The sequence below is a fragment of the Triticum dicoccoides genome, chromosome 2A (genome assembly GCF_002162155.2).
Source record: "Triticum dicoccoides isolate Atlit2015 ecotype Zavitan chromosome 2A, WEW_v2.0, whole genome shotgun sequence".
In the NCBI taxonomy this organism is placed as follows: Eukaryota; Viridiplantae; Streptophyta; class Magnoliopsida; order Poales; family Poaceae; genus Triticum; species Triticum dicoccoides.
The window spans coordinates 636,140,305-636,147,348 of record NC_041382.1 but is presented as its reverse complement, the minus strand read 5'-3'; the positions used below and the strand labels follow the sequence as shown (position 1 = coordinate 636,147,348).

Genomic DNA, 7,044 nt, shown 5'->3' with positions numbered 1-7,044 from the left:
AAAGTTATGGTACAAACCTAGTTCACAACAGGGTAACTAGCGTGATGAGGATGGCCAGGACGGCACGGCATTGTGAATGAGAAGGACTTGGGAGGATTAGGAAACGATAAGGAAGAACTTTGGAAGACACAAAATTGATTCCTTCATATTGCTTAATTGTTAACAGCATGTGGCAGCTTCGTTTTCTTCTCATATAGTGCATTTTCTCTTAGTGGGTTATTAGATTAGATAGGGCTGACTACCCACTAACTTGTGTGTCCCTAACAATTTATTCTATTCCTCTGCAGAATATTACGAATGAGGACCAATTCAGGCCATGGAGTGACGATTTCAAACTTTACAAGATCATGGAATGAGAAACTGAGGTTTTCCCGTGGTATTGTTATTTGTCAGCGCAACTCGTAGAAGTGATGCTACGAGAAACTAGTAGTCTATCTTGGTACTCAGTCACGACCCTGTTTGCTCAGCATCTCTTTCTGATAGAAGGTTTATGGACGGCAAGATGTTGTCTGACAGACAATGTATTGTTTTGTAGTATAATGTGCATCAAGTGCGTAGATACAACCCGTCAGCTAGCATAGTTGTATGTATCTATTTCACATCAGGGATCTGGCTGCTGTTGAATTTGACGCGGGGTTTGCCCATGCTGAAGTTGAGCACTCTGGATCTCATGTTGTACTTGATCTCCCCGTCATAGAGCAGCTTGCGGATGTAGTGCTCAAGATCTGAGCCGATCAGACGAAGCGTGTACTCCGACAGTGGAGCTCCCTAACAACAGCAGAATTCAACTCAGTACAGTCCGACACTCCCACTAGTTTTTTTTTAAATCAACATGGCACGACTAGTATATACCCCAGCATTTCTTGCTACCATGCTAGAAAATTCTGCTACATGAAGCTGGTTTCCAAATTTTTGGTAGATTTAATGTATCAGAAGTAGATGAACATGAAAATGTTCATTTTGCCACGTAGTGCACGAATGGTGGTATGGTTAGTTAGTTTACCTTGTAGTGGTCGACGAGGTCCTGGAACTCGTTGTAGACCATCTGGTAGGTCTCGTCGGTCCAGACGAACCATGAGCGTGAGCTTGTCCGTCTGCGTCTGGTCGAAGGCGTTGGTCTCCATGTGGATGTACGCGTCGTAGATACGCACGTGCCGCGTCGTGCAGCTCAGCCACTGGCTGCCGTACTCCCGCCCCATGTTCTTGCTCTCCGCCAGCGGCTGCCGCGGCAGCGACTGCGCGGGCCCCTAAACCGCAGCCGTCGCCGCCGCCGCCTACTCCTCCTGCAGCGGCGGCACCGTTGCCGCGGCCCGTGGGCTCCTCCTCTTTCACCTCCTGCTGGGCTCGCACCGGGAGGAACCGGACGCTTGGGTGTCTTTTGTTACACTATTAGATGTCTTTTTTGAACTACAAATTATATCTTTTATCTGCGGATTATCATAATTTGTAATTCTTGGAAGTTCATTATATGTCCTCCGACCAGTAAGAACTTGATTGTCAATGAAAAAGATTGGCACAAAGATAAATCCAAATATGATTTTATTTTTTACTCCCTCCGTCCCATAATATAATAATATAAGAGCGTTTTTGACACTAGTGTAGTGTTAAAAACGCTCTTATATTACGGGACGGAGGGAGTACCTCTTAACCATTTTTAAAATGCTATTTATAGTGCAACCTTAACCATAGCGCACAAACAAATTGGAGACGAAATAAATGTAGTAAGAGAAAAACCTCATCTTATGCCACGAGAGAGACGGCTTACGATTGACCAGATTTAAGGACGTTGTGGTTCTGTAAGCACTATGATCATCATATGCGAGATTGTGATGATGGACAAATGGCAACAAGATGGGATGCCATGTTGAAATAAAGAACATGAACCTATTGGTTTCTTGACTTGTGATTATTTGGGTTAGAGGCATGTGGTATCTTTTTCTTCTGTTACAACGCACGGGCTGTTTTGCTAGTACTAGCAATATGTCATTTCAAATATCATGAATCACAAGATAACTTACTTGCAAAAACTGATGACAATCATGGAAAAAAATATAACATGACTATTTGAATTCATCTGTTGCTTTGGGTCGCTAATAGCACCAACACGAAAGTTCATTGCACACTCACACCAATTATAATCAGTTGTGTATTCACTCCTATAAAGAGCTGACCAATAGTCAACAATTGTGTAGACGATTCTGATGATGGGGTTATCAAGTGTCTCGTAATAAATATAACACTTGTTGCCTTTAACAATGTATTTTCAGCTTGACTCGATTTTATTGTTAACTCCATTCCCAAAAAGTTCTCAACTTATTCAAGACTATGACTATAATTTCCAATCATACCAATATTATCCTCGAAAGAATCGACATATATATGTCTAATCATCATGTGCATTGATCTATCTTTGTTCACAAGGATTTTTTTAACACTTTTTCCAAATCATTGCCATAAAGATTGACTTTCCTATCTTCTGACAAATTGCAACACTGTTCCCTTATATCAGTCACATTGAAGATATTTAATGTACTTAAGGTCAACATCTGTCAGGCAACTTCAACAATCCATCAAAGTTGATATATGTAACCATCGACTTTTGTACTCTGAACACCCATCCAAAACAGCTCGTACATGATCAACGTCTAATGTAGATTTTCAACTACACTCCTGATCTTTATTATCTGGAATGGAAACTTTAGTTTGGCTGACATCACTGTATCGTAATGACATGTTGTGTGAACAAGCTAACAAAAAGTAACCAAAACCATAAATTGATCAATTAAGTTTTGTTAAAGAGAACTCAAAATAGGTCATCAATACTGATATTTCTCTTAATTTGTTAGAACAATTACTAAATTGATCATAACAATGTGATACAAACTACACTTAGTAAATAAATATTTATATGTATCATGTGATAGAAGTAAATTTATTAATACACGGACATAACACTAAGTTTCAAGTTAAGACGATGATGATTACATTTGTGGATTAGTCCAATCAATTTCATTCCAATAGGGTAATTCCATGGCAGCATTTTTAAAATATTATTTGTCATGGAGTCAGATGAATAAATTAACTAAAAATTTCGTAAGTTTCATTGATAGAACTAGTAACTTAATACTAAAACTTTAAGTGTCACCCTCTGTAACTTAATACAACTTTGATTTACATAGATAACTATAGGCCTAGCAGTTGTATTGCCGTTGCCAGTTTCAAGATTGTAATATTTCATAGTAGAGAGAATTAATATGTCGAACAGATAGATACTACAAACTAAACAAGCGAGTACACTGTAATCTTAGTAGTCATGAATTCAAACCAATAAACTAACTAAAATTTGAATAGATTAAGTTTCATCAAGACGAAATGGATGGTATGACTCCAAATATTATGTTTCAGTCTCTATAACTTACCACAATTTGTTTTTAGATACATAATAACATGCGTAGCAGTATTATTCCCCTTGTAAGATACAATATTGCAGCACTTCACAGCACAACGAATTAATGTATCCAACATATTTGTACTACAAACTAAACAAGCGAGTTGAGTCATACATACCCAAAAGAAAAACATTAACGACAAGATTCGACCAGTATTATTCACTTCAAATTGCTATACAAGAACAAGCAGTTGTGGACAGGAAATATACAAGCAGAACAAAGCCTTTTTAGCAAAATCTTCGGATAGAAGTCCACTCGTGTTGTTGATACCCTTAATGTACTTCAGTAGATGCGAAGAATAACAAATCTTGCTCCAGGGTGGTATTTCTTATAGGATGAGAGTGAACTAGAAGGACAGACATGAAAGGATGAATGGTCCGAATGAATGGTTTTGCTTTCGCTGTTATTTGTCTATGTTAGATTCACTTATTGTATATTAGACTACCCGATGTTGAGTAACGTGATTGTATTAGAAAATATAGGATAAACTAGGAATATTCTGGCTTGTCTTGTATTCCAAATAGATCATGTACTCCTATATATATGCCCACGAGGTTCAAGCAATACAACGAACTATTCCACCAATCCTCTCTCTCTTCTAACATGGTATCTATCGCAAGTCGATCCTAAACCATAGCCGCCGCCGCTTCCGCACCCGCGCGCTGCCCCTGGGGCGGTCGGCCTTCATGACCGCCGTCGGGGGCCGTGCCGCCCGTACCTAGGGTTCGTCCGCCGGTCGTGTTGGCCGGCTGCCCTAGAGAGTCTTTTTTCCTGATCTTTTGATCCGGATTTTCTCTTTCTCGCCGGTCGCTTTGATCGGCGTCTCTTTTTTGGTTTTCTGGTCCATGTGATCCGGTTTGCGTCGCCCACCGTCGCCGTCGACCCCGTGCGCCTCTACTCCAACACCGGCGCGATCGGCCGGCTTCTTGACCGACTCGGCGGCCTCGCGCGTCGTCCGCGCGCGTCGTCCACGCGTCTGCCCGTCGGTCGCCCCGACCCGGCGGCCTCGCGCGGCGTCCTTGCGTCGGCCCGCCGGTCCCCCCGACCCGGCGGCCTCGCGTCATGCGGCGGCCCTTCACCGCCGCCGTTCGCGCGACAGCCCGCCCGTCGATCTACGACGGCCGTCACCGCCCTGCTCCAACCGGGACTCCCGCATCACCCCGACCCGGCGGCCAGTCATAGCCGCCCTGCCACCCGCCGCCGCCGGCTTCATCTCGGACTCCGCTGCCACCGCGCCTCCACCGAGCGGCGTCCCCGACCTCGCGCGCGATCGGATTGATCACCCGCCCGCCGCCGCGATCCGCCTCATCTACGCCGTGCGACCGACCTGGCCCGTTGGTTGCGCGCGCCTCCGCAGGCCCCGTGAAGACCGTCCCGAGTTCAGCGCGCCCCTCTATCGATCGAGCAATGGGCTGCCGCTGCGTCGCCCCGTCGGGCCGCAGCGCCGCCGCCCCGTGGTTCTTCTCCTAGCTGCACCGACCCACGTCATCGATGCGTCGCCCCTTCGGGCCGTAGTACCGCAGCCCGCGGTCCACTGCCGCCTAGAGACCGTCCGCTCCAGGTCGTCCCCGTGGCGGCACCGACCCTCGCGCCGCCACTGCATCGCCCCGTCGGGCCGTAGCGAGCATGGCACGCGGTCCACGCCGCCATCCAGAGGCCGTCCCCGCGGTTGCACCGACGACCCGCACTCCTCTGCCGTGCCGCCTCTTCGGGCTGTCGGGCCGTGGCCCACGGTCCCTGCCGCCGCCCCGAGGTCTTCCCGCCGTCACCCCGACCTGCCCGCCGCCGTTGCGTCGCCCCTTCGGGCCGTAGCGCAGCGGCCCACGGTCCCCTTCGTTGTCCACGCGCGTTGACTTCCCGTGGTATGTCTCGCGCCGCCTCCCTTGGCGCGGGAACGCCACCTCCACGCCGGTCTCCGTCATGCTGTCGGGTTCTTCGCCTACTTCGAGTACCGCCGCCGCGCTCTTCTTCGGCCGCCGCCGCTGCAGCCGCCCGTCCACCCCCTTCGTCTTCGTCTAGCACCAGCCCGTCGCCAGCGTCTCCGTCATCTACCCCAACCGCTTCATCTACTCCGACAACTGCGGGCGACATTGGCCCTGCGCCGATTGGCGCCGCAACCGTCATCGAGTTCTTCTCTGCTGGCCTCTCCGACTTCTTCGACATGGCATACAGCTTGTGCAGGTCCCAGTCTACGCATGCCCGGTGCTGGCAACACCATCGCGTGCATTCATCCACGACGTGTCCCCGGGCCTGGCAAGCCTGGTCGGCGCTTCGTCAACTTCGTCTTCGTTCGTCTTCGTCTTCGTCCACGATGTGTCCCCGGGCTTGGCAAACCCGCTGCGATGCATCGTCAACAACATTTTCTTCCCGGCGCATCCCTACTTCGACACCATTGCACCCATGCTAACTCGGCGCCCTCTTGCGCCCGCGGCTCCACGGCGACTTCCTCGACACCGGCTACCCAGACTCGACATCGACCACGGCATTCTTCGCACGGCTACCTCGACCACGGCTACACCACCCACGCTCTCGGCTACATCGACAAACGGCACAAAGGGCTACCGCCTGCTTGAGCAACCTCGTTGGTTTCCACTCCAGCCACGACTCCGCGATGCGTCGACCGTTACGACTGTGGGGGAGTGTCCGTCGGTTTGCCTTCGGATTCTTCTCCAGTCTCACCGTCTACGTCGCTACCGTTGTGACTGCGGGGGGATGTTGAGTAACGTGATTGTATTAGGAAATATATGATAAACTAGGAATATTCTGGCTTGTCTTGTACTCCAAATAGATCATGTACTATATATATGCCCACGAGGCTCAAGCAGTACAACGAACCATTCCACCAATCCTCTCTCTCTTCTAACACCCGACACGAACAGTTACACAACCCCAAAAGGACATGTATACGGCTTCGCTATACAATGCATTACACACATATATCAAATCTTATACTAGACAAAAATGCTATATACACAAACAGATTTATCAATCTCTGCGTGCCCCCGTCCCTGTTGCCACAAATCCCCTCCCCATCTCAAGCTTCACATCACCATAAACTCTCTTAAGTTTTTACTAAAATTTGATGCACAAACATTTCAAATTCAGCAAAATGCAACTTAATTACTCATTCGGTCTTGGGTTAGAAGAGTATTTTATGACAGCTGTTGTCTAATATTCTCCGTCTAGCTAGGGTTAAAGTCATAATAATCTGAGTTCCATATATTTTGCGACCAGTTCTTAATTACACCTGAATTTGTTGAAGTTAATCCATGTAAGCTCTACAGTCGCGCACTTAACTGTACCAAAGAGTTGGAGTATAAGTACGTACATAGGAGCGAAAGCACCATGTAGCCAGTAGTATGGGGAAATGAACTGATATAAATAAATTTCATGTTTTACAAAGTTATATTAGAACACAAGGGCTAATTAACACACAAAACTTTGTACGTTAGAGCATATAATCATCATTGGCCGTGAAAAATGTCATCCTTTTGGATTTTACATTGATTTTACCAAAACCAACAAATAATCATCATTTTAATATGTTATTACTGGACAGATTGAAATTGTATATTGTACTAACCAGTCACCACCA

General features: G+C 47.0%; 1 pseudogene; it reads right to left on the bottom strand.

Annotated features, from left to right (window-relative positions):
• Positions 1-471: 471 nt before the first annotated feature.
• LOC119358031 lies at positions 472-5,052 on the bottom strand (annotated as a pseudogene).
• Positions 5,053-7,044: the final 1,992 nt, after the last annotated feature.